Raw genomic sequence first — 19,751 nt, 5'->3', positions numbered from 1 at the left:
AGTGTGTGGAGAGTGCATTTCAAGCAAGATAAAACAGCGTGCAAAAAAGGCTGTTTTCTGTCTCTATACAGACACAACCTTCCATAATGGCTCATAGATGCTTGGCGCACCCACATATGTCGCGTCCGCTTTAGTCGAACCCGCTTAAAGGAAGAACACCGTTTAAAGGGGCCCTGAACCTTTTTTTATCGAAGCGGAGAAAGACATTTGAAGTGAAAATATGCAATTTTAGAAATACTTCGCCACAAAAAGCACTTCAATCTGTTCAGCAAATGCGGAGTTATTGGCAACCAAACATGGCCTCCGCTGAGCTCCCGTTTCTTCAATGCCTTGTACTGCGAAGGCTACGGCGGAGTGGGGCAGGGTCACAACGTTCTGCCTTCGAAATGTCACCGTGGCGCGCAGGTAAAATTTCATTTCAGATTTTAACGTCGATGCCAAGACTTTAGCTTTTGATGCCTATGACACACTAAACATAAGCCAAACGCGGTTGTCCTCAGCAAGCCAAAGTGCGCTTAGCCAGTAGACTTGTGGCGCCACCCTGCGGTGGTCGCGGTGTAGCCAACCATAGCAACCAATAGCAGCCACATATGGGAATGTTCTTTATTACGAAATAAAGCACCCAGATAAGAGTGAGGATCATGGCTTCTGTTGAAACGAGAGCGTTTGAGAAAAAGGTGATTTTGTGCTCCACTCGCGACCTCCATGCACTGCATATGATAGCAAAACTTGGCTAAGATATTCACAGCAGCATATGTTATTTCACCAAGCCTGAGGGGTGGTTCAGGGCCCCTTTAAGGGAGCAGCAAAAATTTAGTTTATTTCAGAAATACAAATGTGATTCAGTATGGTTGTCATGAATATGACCAATACAGTGGGTCCTTAGTAACTTCTTTAGTAACATGCAACCAAAAATAAATGTATCTTTAGTTAAAATGGCAATTAAAATGTTTATAAAATGCGTACATGGACCAATTAGCTTTTTGAGAGCATTACTAAATGTAGTACACTAAATTTTCAAAAACCACAAACAGCACAGACAAAGAACAGGCTAATACGTGGAAGGAATTGTGAGCTTAAACGGTAGCAAAGGTGCATTCACAATGCTCTCTTGAATATATAGGGTGATTCAGTTAACACTTTCAAAAATTTTTAAAGGTTGCCTGTGGCAGATAGCACAACTCTAGTTCATGAGCTGGTCTTGTCTAAGAGGCGAACATTACTTGCTCAAAAAATTTTAAAGCATAATTGACTTATTAGCAAGAATTCACTAATTACACCTTCTGGCCCGTATTGCAATTTACAAGTTCTAGCCGCGAAGTTCGCAAGGCGGATCCACTTGTATTCCACCAACCTCACGTGCATTCTTCCAACCTCATGTGATTAGCTCGTTGTATCATGCTTATATTAATAGCCATTTATCATACTGTTTATCTTCATGGGGTAGTACATATGCCATTCATCTCAAACCACTTGAACATCTTCAAAATCAGGCAATAAAATTAATGACTTTTAGCTCATTCTGTTGCCATTCTTTACCTATCTATCAACATCTTCGCATTTTACATATTCAACAGCTGTTCTATCACAAGTTGTCACTCATTACATTTCGTCTCTTTCATCGTGAATTATCACTAGACAGCCTTCCTTTTGATAACCTCATGAACAAAAATAATACTAGGTTTTCAGAACGCAATAATCTTCTCTTACCTAAAATCCCCAGATCCAACTATGGAAAATTTACACTTTGCTTCTATGGTATTTCACTTTGGAATCGCATCCCTGTTAATATTAAGTCAGCTCTTTCATTGCAGTTTTTTAAACACAATATGAAAAGAATACTGTTAGCAGAACCATCTTTTCGTTTGTCATAAATACATTTTCATAATTATTACATTTTCTTTGCATTACTTCTGTTATTGTATCGTTAGGCTTCATATTTCTGTAAAACAATTTGTATTTTTATTGTTAAGTAATATGTAGAAGAGCGAAATTTTTTAATTACGCATTACTAGATATTCCTGCTTTTGATCATTTATTGTGATATTATTGTATAGTGCTGTTTTAATACATATCTAATTGTTTTTTATTTATTATAACTTAATTTGTTCCCTACGAGTTGTACTTTTGATGCTTTTTTTTTTCTTTTTTTTTTCTTTGTTTGTTCACCCTCTTCTTGCTACTCTAATACTCTTATGTAGCCACTAATGATAGGAGGTCCCCCTGGCAGTTGCTTACTCTGGGACCTCCTGATGCTGTATATAATATGTAAGCCCGTATTTCGTACATGCAATAACAAACAATAAATTTGAACTTGAACTTGAACTTGGAACGAGTTCTCAGGATGACACCATTTTCAAGATATTAATTGGCGAACATTGTGGAGAAATGCATTGGCGTTCCAATTACTTTCTTAACAAAACGTCGTGTTTTGCATTGAAGCACAAAAGTAACTGGAACACCAATGCATTTCTCCACAAAGTTCGGTAAGTGATGTCATCCTGAGAATTCGTTCCAAGTGGATCCTCGCCTTGCGAACTCCACAGCTAGAACTTGTAAATTGCAATACAGGCCACCATGTAATTAGTTGAAAATGTAATTAGTGATTTTTTTAATTAGTCGATTGTGCATTTCAATTTGTTGAGCAAGTAATGTCCGCCTCTCTGAGTAGACCAGCTCATGAACTAGAATTGTGCTATCTGCCACAGGCAACCTTCAAAAATGTTTGTAAGTGTTCGCTGAAACACCTGGTATATTTACATTAATGTATGTTTTACAAGCCTTATTTTGGCTAAATCATGGCTGTAAAAATTATACCACTGTCACAACACACACACGCACGCACCCACACACAAAACTGATTTGTGGTGCTTTCAAAAGTTACCAATTTGAATTACAACTGAACTGTGGCTGACCTACCAAGAAGAGCTCCTTGTGGGCCCTCGAGCCATGTTTGGATTAGGAGGCCCACCATTTCTGCTAACCGGAAAGGCTTGATTTTCATCCTGGACTACTTTGTCGCAATCTTCTCCTGACAACCGGGACTCCCATGCAGAAGGTTGGTCGATGAGATCACGGGTACTGAACTTCCTTCTTTGTGCCACCTCAGGGAAAGATGCAGCTGCTTACACAGGGATGTACGGGCTCGACGGTATCTAGTATTCTGCATGAGTTAAAAGAAGACATCAACAGTGTAAAACAAATTGTGCCTGAAAATTATTACTCTCCTTTAAAATAAATCAATGCACCTAGGACAAATTCATTAAGGGAGTACTGACAGAAAAATTTTGTATCCCACTTTCATGCTGTCTTAGGTAGTTGCTGACCCCACAATTATGGCATGGAGCCTTAATTCCTTGAGCAGCACAAATAATTATTACATCAAATCTTATGCAGCTAGTTTAAAATATACTCCAAGTGCAGCACTATTTTAGGTGGAAGCAGGAGACTATTCACATCACCGAAACAATAGTTGGAATGCATGCAGTGTCACAAGCAACTCAAGCACAAGCCAGTTGGCTCAGTGCAGTAGTTGACGGTGATATAATGACCTTGTCACTAAAAGCCGTCAAACTGACCCTTTTTTTTTAAATGCTGGAGGACTCTCTCCACTGTTATCCTGTCGAGTGTTAAAGGATCGTAGTTTTCACAGCATGGTCATAGTGTGTGTGTATGTGTCAGTTGTGCCTGGTACCATGAGACCGCTGCATCCGAGTTTTGGTGACATGAATAGACTTCCGTTTCACGTCCAAAGCCACACTACACTTCGCACATGTTCTGAGCTGTCACACTAAAAGGTAATGTATTGTCACGCTGTGGGCGACGGGTGGCTATACCTCGCAAATGCTTTCTTCATTCGGCTGCGCCATGCAGCGTGACAGTATTAATATTTCTGTATTATTAAACAAGGAATCGAGGCTCCATAGCATAATTACTGAGTTGACAGCCATCTATTATTGTTATAAAACGATACAAAAATTGTGTGGTATACTCCTAAAAAAAAATGATGTACTCTCTCATCAGCACAAACAATGACAAAACAACCTCATCACGAATGTTTTGATGTCAAATTCACATTGGATATGGTAAATTTCAAAAGGGAAAGTCCTACTTCCTTATTGACAAATAGCACAACACAAAACTCCCTTTCCTGAAGCTGACAGCATTTAAACATCACAATTTGCCAAGATAGAGTTTAGACATATATTTAGAGCTAAACGACAAAGCTACAAAGTTCTCCACCAATAAATGCAAATATAGCTCACTTTCATATATGTTGGAAAACACAGTAAGAATTTTATGTAATTAAGCTTATAAAATGCATGACATTTACCTTTGAGTCGCAGATGATGCTCAAGCAGCAGTATTGTCAGCCAGTCTTCCACTGTTTTGATAGCGTGTGACAGCATATTAGCTCACGTTGGGTTGTTCTTAGCAGCCTCTGAAATTCAGACAACACTGATCAGCTGATGAAGGTAGTACAACGACTACTTAAATTAGAATAGCAAAATAATAGCACATTGGCTATTAACAGCCTGCGCTGGCTATGTCAAGAAAACAGTTTAAATGTGATAGTCCACCATTTAACAAACGAAATGCACCTTGTTTTAGCCTTGTTTCTCGTCTCAAATTTAGTCATTGCTTTCTCTCTGCAGCCAAATTAACCCTACATTATTTCAAGCTCACATTAAATGACATCTATGAATCGCTTCCATCTAAGGTTTTCCTCTTGCAGTGAGAAAGGTAGAATGTCATATGAACAGTGATAGCTTGCACAGAATTTCAAATGCGACCTTCAAGTGTGATGACAAGTGCTCAAAAAAAAAAAAAAAAAAAGCTCGGAACAACAACAATGGAAAAAGATGCAGACTACGTTGACTTCACACTACTCTGTGACAACACTGCAAGTGAAACAGCTGTCTTGACAGTCACATGGGTTATTGCAGCGCAGAAACCATTCAGTTTCCATATAAGCATTCAACCAAAATATATGCAAAAGTAATTTAAAGTTCATCATGATTTGTGGATAGGCTTTTTACATTTCACACAGGAACATTGAAAAGAGTCACACAGTGCTAAATTTCAAGTTTGATTTAGCTATGTGTAAAGTTGATAATTGTTTTCCACTGAAAATAACATGCAGTGCCCATCAGATTCTTTAACCACTTTAAGTTTTTTCACGAAATGTTGCATTTGGTATGCTTATGAGCTGCTGCTGATTTTGTTTTACTTTCTTGCGGCTTCTCTTGAAACTACCATCATAAACTACTGCTCTTTAGTGTCATCATTGTACAAATGAGGCCTGAGCAGCAGGCAGCCGTTACCTTCGGCGACTGCGCTTCTTTGCTGACTGCCACTGGTATTATTTGCATTGCGATTAAGCCAAATAGTGGAGTGGACCATGAGCATGAATTCCATAAGCTAAATGTGGGGCCATTAGCAGGTTTTATGGCGCCAGCACCTAGCAACATTAGGGTCCTGAATATTTCACTTCGCATGTTAGAAAAAAGGTTTTGTGCACTGTTCTTGCTCAAATTTTGCAGAACGATCACATTTTGGAGTTGACTTCGTTTAGTATAGCACTTAGCACAGCTAATTGCCTAGTTTTTAAGAAAAAAGTGCAAATTTGCCTTCACTTATGGGGATGCAAGCTGCTGCAACGAAGGTGCTAGCATAAACTTGTGTCGCTGCCTGCCACTGCTTCAGAAAGTAGCCGGTCAGGGAGGTTTGCCGCGTGTCCCAGGAGTGGGCAACATGCGGCAAACCTCCCTGACCGACTGCTTTCTACAGCTGCCGACAGGCGGTGACACAAGTCTGTGCTAGGGCCGACATTGCGGACGCAATTTTTCGCATAGACAAAAGCAGTTTCTCATTCTTGTCTTAAAAAACAGGCGAGTAATCGTGCCATGTGTTATACTAAATGAAGTAGACTCCAAAATGCAATCTTTCTGCAAAATTTGAGGAAGAACAGTGCAGTGGTGAGCGCAAAACCTTTTTTTAAAACACGCGCAGCAAAATAGTCAGGACCCTGTATGTTTCTGAAGGAACACACCGGAAGTCGACCTCAGGCAACCGGAAGTTGAGGTGTCTCCGAAACCGTGATAATAATAAAAACCCATCTAAAAGGAGGTAATGGTTCAAGTTAAGAGTTGTATAGAATAGATATGATATATGAGCATAATTTTAGTTAAGGAAAGGGCCAATTAACCGTCAGGTCTTTCTCACTATTATGATGATTAACTATCATCATCAGCAATGTTTGATGATGATAGTTAATATGATAGTCGTCGATGATTAGATGAAAAATGCATGTATAGTGGAAAAAATGCCTTACGCACTTATTGGGTGTGAGGATCATTGCGAACCGCCCCGGGGCTCATACTACGTTCGCACGGCCCCTAGGCACAACCGTGCGAACGCGCTTTGTGCCACCGCTCATGCGTTTGTCTTCCACAGCTGGCTCCGTTACCACTCATCATTCCAGCGTACAATTTCACTTCTCTTCTGACGTCGTAATGGGGAGGCTGCGTTTACGGGCGTATGAGCCATTGCTTAAGGGGGTATGAAGCATTAATTGTTCGTGTCCTAATGCACCAGCGGAGTGTGGGCGCGTTAGGACACGTTGTCAGTTGCTCCTCTGGATGTGGTAGGAGAAGGACGTGTGTTAACCTAAGGTCTAGGGGCTAGCGCCACTAAAGACACTTAAAGGAAACATTAAGGTTGCCTAAAGTTCCTCTCCCCCCCAAGTTGGAAGGTCAACGATGTTGTGGCGAGTTTCATGCAATATTTCTGTGGTTTCGCTTATTTGTCGTCTGTAGTGGCAGCCTGCAAGTGTTATTTACACGATCATGTTTTAATACAGTGCAGAGTGATGCCTATCATCGCAACCGCACATCCAGTCAGTAACGAAATTACACAGCTCCTGCCATAGCTTCAAAGCCAGTACCATATTCAAGTTGCAAACAGGCAAAAAGAAAGAAATGCTGCTAACAAACCTAAAAAAAATTTGGGCAGTTTGCACTAGTGGTGCAAGGCTGGGTCACAGCGGAGTTAGCTCCGGCTTTTGGTAAGTGTTGCTAGGTTTTGCTACGTTTTGCGAGGTTATACATGGCTCGGCTAGGTTCATACTAAGTGCTACTAGGTTTTGCTAAGTTTTGCTATGTTATGCGTGGCTTGGCTAGGCTCATACCAAGCGTTGCTAGGTTTTGGTAAGTCTTACGAGGTTATGCATGGCTCAACTATGCTCATACTAAGTGTCGCCAAGATTTGCTAAGTCTCGCCAAGTTCTTGTGACGTCATACACGGTCAGGCCTGTAAGCCACACAAGCCCCAGTAACTACTTTAAAGTGGTCGAGTTTCAACAACGCGGTAGTCCGCACGCAGTGTGCCGGATGACGTGGCCATAGATGTCCATTTGAAGCGGAGGATCCTTTCGAAGCCTGCCTACATGACCGAGTAGATCGAGCTTTACGCCTGGCTTGAGTACCTGGTGGAGACCTCCCTCTACAAGTTTTACAAAGTTACGATCGACTAGGATAAGCTCGGTCGAGTCCCCGAGAGTAGCGGCCTCGGCGCTATGGGCAGGATCGGGTCGCCTTCGTCAATCGTAGACCCGCTGAGCCGCGTGCTTCTTCCTCGGGTGTCTTGCCTTTCTTCGGTCGCCCCATGGTAACTGTGCATGCGTATTCACTAGACGAGGGAGGCGACACGTGTGACGTCAGTCGGCGCGCCAGCTGCTCAGAGTTTGTCTTTATTCTATGTCAGAGTTTTGTAGCATATCAGGGACGTCACGGCTAAGCGAATACTTGCTTCTCGGCTGAGGAGAGGGAAGGCGGAGCGCACGCATGCCGCGGCGAGACACGTGTGTGATGCGAGGAGGTTGCGTGGCTCGGCGACGCACAGCTGGGTCGAGTTTTCCCTCGGCACGAAACGGACTTACGAAAGGCTGAACAGCTCCGCTGTAAGAAACTCGCAATCTGAAACAGGCTCCCTCAATAACTGCATGAACGCGACAATCCGAAAGTTAACTGACGTTCCAGCTGTTCAAATCGTGCAGCATGATTTCCAGCAAAGTAGGAACCCTTCAATCATAAAATAAAATCACTTAACGAACCGAAATAAAGTGGTGTTGTTGCTGCCGTTCTTGCAAACACGACCCGAAGTTCTCCACTAGAAAAATCGCACCACTCTAAGCACGCGCTAACAGCACGAACGAACCACCACTGAAAGTTTCAAAATCGGCAAAAAAGAGCGCGGAGCGGGGGTGTACTGGAATAAAGATGTGTAATCTTTTTTCATGCTTATATATTTTCACATCAAAACAATTTTAATGAACAGGTATGTTTTTCGAAAGCAAACATTTTATTTTTACTTGCTTTTTATATACATACTAAACAGCGCGCCCCTTTGCGGGCTGCAAGTCACAGCATGCTATCAATATGGCGCCAGATTTGAACCGGCGAACGTGCGTGCTTCAAAACGCGGTTTCCGCGCGCTCCATTTGAGGAGCTAATTAGGCCACACGTGTTTTCATATGCCCTATCAACGAACTATCCCCTCACCTTTTCCGAAGCATGCAGGCAACTTCCACGCTTACAAAACTGACCCTGTCACCCTGTCACCCCCCCATTCATTATGTATTGGCGAGCCCCCCCTACCCCCCTCTGATTCGTTGAGGCTGCCCTGGATCGTCCCTGGCAATGCCTTGGAAATTGACATTTTTTCCAAGTAATTGTCTTTACAATGGCTAGAAGCATATGGCTTGGAGACATCAAATGCTAGTCATGGCGTTGAATTTTTTGACATTTTTTGTAACTAAACGTCTTAGAGATATCAAGTGCTAGACATCTTGAAGATGTCTAAACTATATATAGCTTGACCTGGTTCTAACTGCTTCTAGCCTAGCTGCTCAAGCTGTTTCAAGCTATAGCTAGTGGCCAACTTGTGCTTCCTGGGAATTGTGCAGAAAGCTTTACAAGTGCACATGTATTTTACGAACCGTGCAGGAAGTTTGTCCAATGTCCTGAAAGAACTAAATGCGCCACAAAGTTGACATTCTGAATGAATATGGGGCATATTATGCGTGTGTCACACACCCCGTGAATGAGACACCAACGCCAGGCCAAATTCCAAAGCCGACTTATCAGCTTCCGAAAACAACCCCACGAAAGCAAGGACAATTAGTAAGGGGCCCTCTGGTGCGCCAGCGAACGCCAATTGTGGTCCAGAGACCGAGTCAGAGCCCAGAGTTGTCAAAACACAACAAAATATATTCTTCAAACAAGGCAGTTACAAACACACGTGCACACTTCGGCTAGACACATCACAATACAATTCAGATGGGTATTAACAAAACACAGGAAAATAATTAACAAGCACTTAGAGTCCAACACGTAAAGTACAAAATGAATAGGAATACTAAGTGTCCAATTGTATTCACCCGTGGTGGTCTTGAGCCGGACGACCTCGGCGTAGCTCAAGGCAAATTTCGAAGAAGGAACTTCTTGGGGAAATGGAGACGCTCGATGAACTCGTCGAGTAGCTTGCGGGGAATCTCCTTCTTCCGCAGACGGTCAGTCTTCACGTCACATTTCTTCACCGGCGCGGTCTGATCCCCCTTCTGATTCCCGCACGGCGCTTTTATTCCTTCGCCGGTGCTTCTCGAACCTTCCTATCGGAGTCGTGATCCCGTAAAATCCCATAGTAATTAAAAGTGCATGAGTGAAGCACAGCTTTGGTTGAAAATTCCTTAAACAAAAGTAAAATGAGCTGGGTGAGTTGGTGTGGTAACATGAAGAAACAGCCAGAGGCGTACCAACTATTTCTCGAGTGGGGGGGCAAACCGCAGATCTTGCTGTCAAAACGCTTGCTCACGCCAGCGTTTTGACAGTGGTTGTCTGCGGTCATCGAGTGTGATCTATTCATGTTTGCTTGTGCGCGCTGACACCACGCTTAATTGTTAATCCAGTCAGTAAGCGAATGTGTCCAAGTTTATGCAGCTGATAAAACTACTATCCCTACTCCGTATAGCTCTCTAATTTGCTATCGTAATTGTTGTATCGCCTTTCGGGTGAAACGGCGCCATTTTTTTTTTTTTTACATGCAACTAAAATTGGTAATGTGACCACCTCCTTTTTTTGTGAAAAAATTTGCCTGCAGACTTTAGCAATTCGGTGGAGTCGTTTTCAATGACGGGCAAAACAGATCTGAATTATATATGTTGAAACATTATTGCTTCTCTTCAGAGTGGGCCGTGCTAACAGCTTACGAAGTAACTGTTTGATCATTTATTATTTACATTTATCCGTAATGAAAACATAGCTACTTACCTCTATAATCATGTGATTTATACGGCTTGTTTTGTGCTCCCCACAGTGAACATGACATGCACGAACAATTGCACTCATCAAGCACGTAATTATACTAAACCTTACTAATTAAGCTTGCAACAACAGTTTTGGAACATATGTTATAATGCAAAATTGAAGCTATCAAGCTCGCATAGAAAAGCACTCTGAAAATATGCGGCGTAATGTATTGGTGTTCTATTTAACATTTATCGTGAGTGTATTTTTTGACAGCCTCAATAAGCGTTATCTACTGTGGGGTCTCATAATGTGCTCTTGGGACAAAGGAACAACACAATAGTGCTAATCAAATGGGCATTTATTGCACCTTTCATACACTAATGCCTGCTAGCCGAATTACTACCCACAGAATATGCCGATGGGCACGTGACAAATTGAGGAAGTCCGACTCACCGTGATCGGATAGCGAGCGAATATGTTCGCTCCATGCTGGACACCAACTCGTTCGTGTGCACGGTCACGCGAACGGTGGCGCATTCAAACGACCACGTTCGTCCATCCCAGTGCCGCGCTCCAAAACCTTTCTCGGGACGGTCCCGCGAAGCATGGATTGGGGCACGCGCGGAACGTCCGTGTCACTCGTCGACTCCAAGCCCAAGAGGATTGAAGAGCACGAGGAGGAAGGGCCAACTACAGGCCAACTCACTTTTGCGCCCCAGTAACCGTTCCATTAGGTGGCGTTAGCAGCGCAACGCGGAGAAGCCGGATTACAGGAGACGTGGGAGCCATGCAGGGAAAACAACATCAGTGGTAAAAACGATGGAACCCAGCCTTTAAGACGCAAACACCAGGAGCGAAGTAGACGGACACACGCTGGGACTGCTGATAGTAATGCTGATGGTCATTTGGTATGCACTGATAGTCACACTGGGACTGCTGATAATGCAGTCACGTGGTATGTACGACGCATGCATGCTCTGGCTTCCCTGCGAACTTCTGTGATTGTTGTGATTGTTACTAGTCCCAGCGTGTGTCCGTCTACTTCTCTCCTGGTGTTTGCGTCTTAAAGGCTGGGTTCCATCGTTTCTACAAGTATGTACCAACAGACCCAGCAACAGACTCTTCTAACATCAGGGGAAGTGTGAGAGTCGTGCATTCCCCCACACTACTAATGCAGCTACTACATATCTAAAGTTCTGGCAATGCCAAGCAAAACTTTGCAAACGCCTGCGCATCATTCCGCAGTCTTATTCAAACAGTGGTGTTGCTTCAGAAGTAGATGTAGTTTTTCATGAATTGAAATGTTCTGCAGAAATCAACTCAACTGAATAATATTAATCGCAATAAAGTAAGCAATGAAAGGCTCACACAATAAATACACACAAACACACATACCATATATATACCCACAGAATGTTTTCCTGGAGTATTATTTTATAAGAGGATGTATGCATGAAAACGTGCTTATATATACAGAGCTTAGTGGACCTCAGCCCCTCGCCCCCTGAAAATGGGAACTCTCCACTTATGATCTGAGGAGTTAGTTATTTTCCTATAAATAATGCAATTGTCAGCAAAAAGTGTCGTTGGGAAATACAGACAGGGAGTTCGTTAATGGAAATAAGGAAGAGCAGGGAACCCAAGACAGATCCTTGTGGGATGCCAGACAAAACCAGGAGACAGTGGATGAACAATTGTTAGCCGTTACATGTTGGGTGCGGTTAGAACGGAAGTCTTCAATCCAGCTGAATACTTTGGTGACAATAGTACTATTAAGCTTGATAAGTTTAAAAAGAAGTAAGTCATGTGATCACCCCATCAAAAGCCTTTAGCGAAATTAAGAAATATACAATCAACATTGAAGACATTGTCAGTGTCTAAGATCAACAGTGAAGGATAACAGCTGTGTTTCACAAGAAACCATTTTCCTGAATTCATGCTGAAAGAGAAAAAAGAGCTGTCTTCTAGGAATTCAATGAGATGAGATGAGAGTATACAATAACATGTTCTAAAAGGTTACATGGTATGCTTGTTAGTGATATGGGTCAGTAGTTATTGGAAAAATATGTGTTACATGATTTATGGACAGTAACCACTTCCCCTACTTTCCAATCGCCGAGAATGGTAGAAGACTCTAGAGATTGAACAAAAATAATAGAAAGGATATTAAAGGAATACACCTTGGTCATATTCAATATCTTTGCAGTAATAGAATCACAGCCAGATGATAAGGAAATCTTAAGGTTACTAATAAGGTTACTAATGCTGACGGAACCGACACTAATAGGATCTATGGAAAGGAAGCTGCAGTCATGTACTAATATCAAAAAAGAAACAGGAGTGATTTTGCAGAAAAAAGCAAAGGCATTATTCAACACAGAACCGCATTGGTCAATAGAGGATAGAGTCAATAGAGGATAGAGTCAATAGAGGCAGTGGTGTTACCATTACGGATCAAGTGAATAGGGCTATTATCCGAGCCATAGATAATATTCCAGAACTTGCACATGTTTGTTTGCAGCAATTCTGGCAACATAGCGTTAAAAAATTAATCTTTGGCACACATTCTCGCACTTGTCAATTTCAGAGTAGGCTTTCCAATGATTCAAATCATTGGTTGCACAATCAAGGAAACACTTTATCTTGAATAGCCATTTTAAAGATGGAGTAAACCGTGGCAACCAGGGATTAGAAATTATCTTTCGTAGTGGTATGAAATGCTCGACTAAGGAAAGAATGAGAAGAAGGGAAACAAAGGGGCTCGATTTTTGTTAATCATGACCATATAAAGCCAGCAGGCAATGAAGCCAAGGAGAGCATAGGGGTAATTAGCTATGGCTGAAATTTAGAAGTAGAAAATAAAGAAGAAAAGGGGAAATGAAAGTGGATGAAACGATAACTTTTTGCCAGTGGGGACCGAACCCACAAACTTCACATTCCATGTGTGATGCACTACTGATTGAGCTACAGTGATGGCCACCAATTCTTCCACTAACTTGGATATTTATGTTTACTAGATCTAGCCCTGGAAGTGTCAGCCAGTGCCACTCAGAGCCATTGCAGACGGATGTGGAACACCCTTTTTTGCCCGATAGAGTCGCGTAACATGTCAACTTAGGAGAGCAGAAATGTGGCTAATAAGCTCTCATATATACCTAATGGCATCAAGACTGCCAGATTCGAGACCTTTGCTATGAATGACAAAGAGAAGGGAAACAGAGGGGCTCAGCTTTTGTTAATCACGACCATATAAAGGCAGCAGGCAATGAAGTCAAGAAAAGCATAGGGGTAATTAGCTGTGGTTGAAATTGAAATGTAGAAACAAAGAAAAGGTTGAATGAAAGTGGATGAAGAGATCACTTGTCGCCGGTGAGGACCGAACCCACAACCTTCGCATTGTAGTTTGTTGTTACAGAGACAGCAGTCCTGCTCAACTCAGGGCTTAGAAAAATTGCTCATCTAATCAAGAAGAAACGATTCCATTTCAGCCGTCACTGATGCAATGTCTGCTCGGCTATAGTTGTGGAGTTTTTTATATTTCTTGAGAGATAAAATTCACACTTTGGCAGTGTAGTGGATCAAGGAGTGGTTGCTTATGCCATTCTCTGAATTCAGCAACAGAAAATGCAGACAACACGTGCAGATGGCACATGTTGTCTGCTGTCTTGCTGGATTCGGAGAATCTTGGGGCCTGCAGGCTATGTCCTGCTGTGGCAAAAAGGTTTAGAATAAACATTCACAGTTGTTAGTAGTGCCCGTCTCATCCATATTCTCTTCCCTGTGGTCTTGTGTTTTGCACTTCAACCTTTTCAAATATGTGCAGCTAGTATAAGCAAAGCGCAGTTCAGCCATGCAAATCCATGCAACATTTTAGTGCCCAGAAGACCAAAACACAAACGTGTCTTAACTCTCAAGTAATTACACTGAGCTTCCTTAAATTGTACATATGCATGTATGTAAAAATTGCCTTTGTACATTTGCAGGATTAACACTGTGCCATTTATTTCATCAATTACATTCTTGAGAGTGGTTGAAGTACGCTATGTGTATATTGTTTTCGTATGGTGATAAAATTTCTCTAGCTTGCTTTGCTGCCCATTCCGCAACAAAAATAAAGAAAAGCAGGAGAAAATATCTGACAAAATATTGCGTGATTCTGTGCTTGTTTTCTACTTTTTTGTATGTGTCATTTTAAAGCATAATTTAATAAGTTTATACCAGAATTCACGTGTATGGAGAGAGAGAGGCTAAACATTTACAATTTAACTCATGTATGGGGCTGTTTTCTTTGGCCAGACCAAACATTGTGGCTAGTGTGGCCACGATGTGGCCATGGCGGTGACAAATTTCGAATGCAAAGTTTATTTATTCTATCATGAAACTTTATTTTTGCTTGTAGGTTCATGTTATATTTCTAAAAAATTGGAGTTAGGTCCCTTATCACCTTGGTGTTGGTGTAGTTTTTATGCAATTTGATTTTGCAATATCTACATTTTCACATCAGCACCTGTCGTTCATTAGAAATGGAATGAGGGATAGTGTGAGGTTGTACTGTGTGTCTTCGACTGTCATGAGTGACATTTAGAACAACAAGAGGTGAACAGCTGTTTGAAACATTGCTAGTCAGTGCATGGTGTGCTAACACGCAAGACAGATACGCAGGTTTACTTTTTGCAGTAGATGGGCACCGGTTTCTCCAGAGAAGTGGTGGCAGGTAGTACTGTGAAACAACTTGCTGTTTGCCAAAACTGTTTGGTACAGCTATGAGCCAAGTGAATTTCAGCATTGGTTCCTTGAAAGGACAGGCGCCTTTGCCTACTGCAGTGAAGGACAGAAGGAGGTGTTCATATCATTGTAAAGAGAATGTGTGCTCTGAAAAGCAAGATGATCTTGAGCCAAGTGGTTTGGTGGCAGTGGAGGCGGGTGTGACTGCGATTACTTGTGTACCATAGGTGCTGCAGTGTTGTAGGTTGGCGTGATGGGGAGCAATTAGTATGTTGCGGCCAACATTTCATCTTTCTCATTCACTAAACTGAATTAAGTGACATAACTTCAAGAGATTTCAGAATGTTGATATAATCTGTGGCCTCTGCATGCGTGCGCAGGATGGCATTAAATTTTGCACTAGGGCTTCTGGCCTATGAAGAGCACCTCTTAAAGGGCCCCTCAACAGGTTTGAGTGTTGCAGACAGACAATTGCGGTGCACAGATCACATCTGCAAAGTATTACACTGCTAGATGCTGTTAAAACAGCTGAAAATTCAAACAAAAGCCCGTGTCCTCTTCTCCTCAAAAGATCCAGGAAGGCAGCAAGCAAGTAACATCATGTGCAATGGTGCTTCTTTGTCACATGCAAACTGCTTGCACTGCACAATTAGCCTGCATGCAGTAGTGTGCAAAAGCTGGGGATTCCGGTAAAATACAGAGCACACAGAACCGCCTCTAAAAATACACTGCGCACACGAAAATAAGAGAAGGGAAACAAAGGAGGCGGCAGTTTCAGGAGCAGGCGTTGTTACAAAAAAGAATGAGGTAGGCGCTTAGAAGGCATGAGAGAAATGTCGCTAATGGGTACTCTTTGAGGCGCAACTGCTCAGGTAGGGTAGCCCACCTCCTCATTCTATCTGTGCTAGTACTTGAACATTTTTGAAGCACAATGCTCCTTGGATGGCACTTTACAACTTTCAGTGTAAACCACAATTTCCAATGTTACTCAGAGAGGAGCCCTTTAGCTATAAGTCTTCGAGCCTTTCTTGCAGTGCAAGCTTTCTGAAAATTCTTGTAGGCAACTGGATGGTACTCCCCGTAGCGAAAATTCCAATACAGATTTGTATTAGTCTAAATAGTTTTGTATTTGATGTATAGGATATTTATTAGTCTGAAAGTTTGTATCTGTCTAGTATAATTGCTTATTCATTAGGTAGTCTATGGTTAATTTCCACAGATACAAAAGTAATAGTGCTTGCTGATAGGCTAATAGAAATATATATTAGGCCCACCATCAGTGCATTAAGACTATTACAGATAAAGCTCTCTGGCCTTGTAAGTTGAAGTAGTAGACTAAGGCCATGCACATTTCTTTTCGACTTTGTATTATAATTGGAGCTAAAGGCAGATTGGTTTCAATGGGGCTTGATATGTAAATTGTTCCAATAGGAAGTCACTAGATGAGTACCATGACTAATTATAATAATAGTATAATTACAAGCTGAGTCCTCATATGAGAGATCTTTGTAGTTTGACATGATCAATTGAGAGAATATCATTAAATTTTGCATTTAATTAGAAGTCTGCCATAGATCTTTACACATTTGTTTTGAACTACTGGCACTGCTTGGTGACCAAGTTTTGCTTGCATATATGATATATAGCATGTGGAATATCTTGCCAGAAGTGAAATGGTGGACATGCAGTGTTGCCAGGTTTGGCTATATATAGCCAAATTGGGCTACGGGAAAAATGTTTTGGCGTTGACTTGGACGAGTTGGCTATGTGGCTATATTTGGGCTACTGAAAATCTGCGACTTGGCTGTGTTTGGGCTATACGTGGCGCCCTAATCCAAGCTCCAGAGATGGCTCTGATTGGGTAGAAGCAAATCTCGAAGGCTGTGTTTTAGCTGGCTGAGCTGGCCGCGTGGCTGTGCGTGTGTGTGTGCGCGAAATGACCCCCCCCCCCCACCTTTCCTTCCCTCTCTGCGCTGTTGTCACCAGTGTTGCCAGGTTTGGCTATATATAGCCAAATTGGGCTACAGGAAAAATTTTTTGGCGTCGACTTGGACGAGTTGGCTATGTGGCTATATTTGGGCTACTGAAAATCTGCGACTTGGCTGTGTTTGGGCTATACGTGGCGCCCTAATCCAAGCTACAGAGGTGGCTTTGATTGGGTAGAAGCAAATCTCGAAGGCTGTGTTTTAGCTGGCTGAGCCGGCCGCGTGGCTGTGCGTGTGTGTGTGCGCGAAATGACCCCCCCCCCCCCACCTTTCCTTCCCTCTCTGCGCTGTTGTCGCCAATGTTGCCAGGTTTGGCTATATATAGCCAAATTGGGCTACGGGAAAAATTTTTTGCCGTCGACTTGGACGAGTTGGCTATGTGGCTATATTTGGGCTACTGAAAATCTGCGACTTGGCTGTGTTTGGGCTATACGTGGCGCCCTAATCCAAGCTCCAGAGATGGCTCTGATTGGGTAGAAGCAAATCTCGAAGGCTGTGTTTTAGCTGGCTGAGCCGGCCGCGTGGCTGTGCGTGTGTGTGTGCGCGAAATGACCCCCCCCCCCCCACCTTTCCTTCCCTCTCTGCGCTGTTGTCACCAGTGTTGCCAGGTTTGGCTATATATAGCCAAATTGGGCTACGGGAAAAATTTTTTGGCGTCGACTTGGACGAGTTGGCTATGTGGCTATATTTGGGCTACTGAAAATCTGCGACTTGGCTGTGTTTGGGCTATATGTGGCGCCCTAATCCAAGCTCCAGAGATGGCTCTGATTGGGTAGAAGCAAATCTCGAAGGCTGTGTTTTAGCTGGCTGAGCCGGCCGCGTGGCTGTGCGTGTGTGTGTGTGCGAAATGACCCCCTCCCCCCCCCCCCTACCTTTCCTTCCCTCTCTGCGCTGTTGTCACCCTGCTTTTTCCCTTAGGCACCCGATCCCCGGGCATCGGGATGAACCTGGGAGTAGTGGGTTTTTCACAGTACACTATACTAACAGCTCAGGAAGGCAGAGCAATAACATAGGGTCGGGACCGTCGGGCGATCATGGTGCCGACATGAAAGAAGGGAAGCACGGGTGGATGATACGCTCCAGAGTGTTCATGGCCATGTCTTCTGGATGAAGTATCGCGCCGGGCACAGCTTTCGACGTACCCCACGTTTCTGGCACGAAGCTTTACTGCCATTTTCGTTTTCCTGCTAGATGAATTTTTCTTCGTGCTTAGATTCGAGATTCATTTCGATAGATTGGACGTAAGATTGGATCCTCCTCAGGGAGGAGAATCCAAACATGGGGAAGTGGGCCAAGTATGCGAGAGCGTATAAAAAAGAATGGGAGCAAGACCCCGCGCCAAAGGTGGGTTCTGGTGCTTTTACTTCTAGATGGTTTGCCCGTAACGTCATGGATGCAGATACTCATTCTGCCAATATCGAAACATATTTGCCACGATGACAACGATGACATCAGTGCACCACATCACATGAACTTCACCCACCGTGTTAGCTTAGCTTGTAAGGTGTCGTGCTGCTGGCTCGATGACGCGTCTTTGATTCCGGGCCACGGCGGCCGCATTTCGATCAAGGCGAAATGCAGGAACACCCGTGTACTTAGGTGTACGTTAAATAACCCGAGGTGGCCAAAATTAATCCGGAGTCCCCCAACGTCGTGCCTCCCAATCATATTGTGGTTTCAGCACGTAAAACCCCAGCAATTATTAGAGTTTTAGAATAGGGGCCTCAAACGTATTGGGGACCCAAAGAAATAGTGTCAAAGCCACTGCACATCTACACCATGATGCCAGAAACTGGAGGCACCTAGAGTAACTATAAATTGTGTGAATTAAGCCATTTGCTACACCACTATAGCCATATGCTTTCCCCATCCCATCTGATGTTTATTCTCCACAAGACTGCATTAGAGTAAGTCGTGATTTGTAACTTTTCTGGAAATGCCAAGTGGCTCCTTCGCTATTCTCTCTTTATCTATTATCTCCTCGTACTCTGTGTCAAGTGAGAAGTAGCATTGAGTGAGGCATAATAGAAAGGCTGATACGACATTGCAGATGCCTGAACATGCTCAGTCCTTGGCTGCACAGTCATGGTATAGAAGTAATCATGCTGGTCGGCAGCATAAGCATCAGTGGCTTGTGATGCCACTTGTTTATAATCTCCAATTCATTTATTTACTATAAATATTTGTTTAATATTGATTCATACGCAACTCTTTTTCCTCTTGGTTCCCTTCCAATTCTTGACCTATCTTCCCATAGTGGGTTGCGCCAATTTCACTTCGAACCAACTAACCAACCAGTCCAATTACCATGACTTCACATAATGCACGAAGCTGCACTGCACTTGGTACATGCATTTTGAACTGTTTGTGGTAAATGATACTATTATTTGTTTCACACTGGAGGAAGTCAGACTGCATGCTGCAGTTACTGGTTTGGCATCTATCAATAAAAAAGAAAAAGAAAAGGAAGAGACAAGAATTTTGCATCAGCAATTCTTTATTACTTGGCCTTGCAAGCATAATGTGCTTGAAGGGATGTAGGCTGCATATGCTGAAGCAGATCGGTTGTCCTGGAAAGAAGCGTAATTTAGTCGCGAGGGCACTGTTTTGAGTGACAGGCACCTGAATATGCCAAAGGCATCGAGATGACAAGTCTGCTAGAATGCTCGCAGCCTTACTAAACAATTATGGTGCTGTTGCTATGTGAGCAGCCTAGTGTTAACCATTGCAATGG

Source organism: Dermacentor silvarum, chromosome 1 (genome assembly GCF_013339745.2).
Source record: "Dermacentor silvarum isolate Dsil-2018 chromosome 1, BIME_Dsil_1.4, whole genome shotgun sequence".
Lineage (NCBI taxonomy): Eukaryota > Metazoa > Arthropoda > Arachnida > Ixodida > Ixodidae > Dermacentor > Dermacentor silvarum.
The sequence above is the reverse complement of the archived record's forward strand: the minus strand, read 5'-3'. Positions refer to the sequence as shown.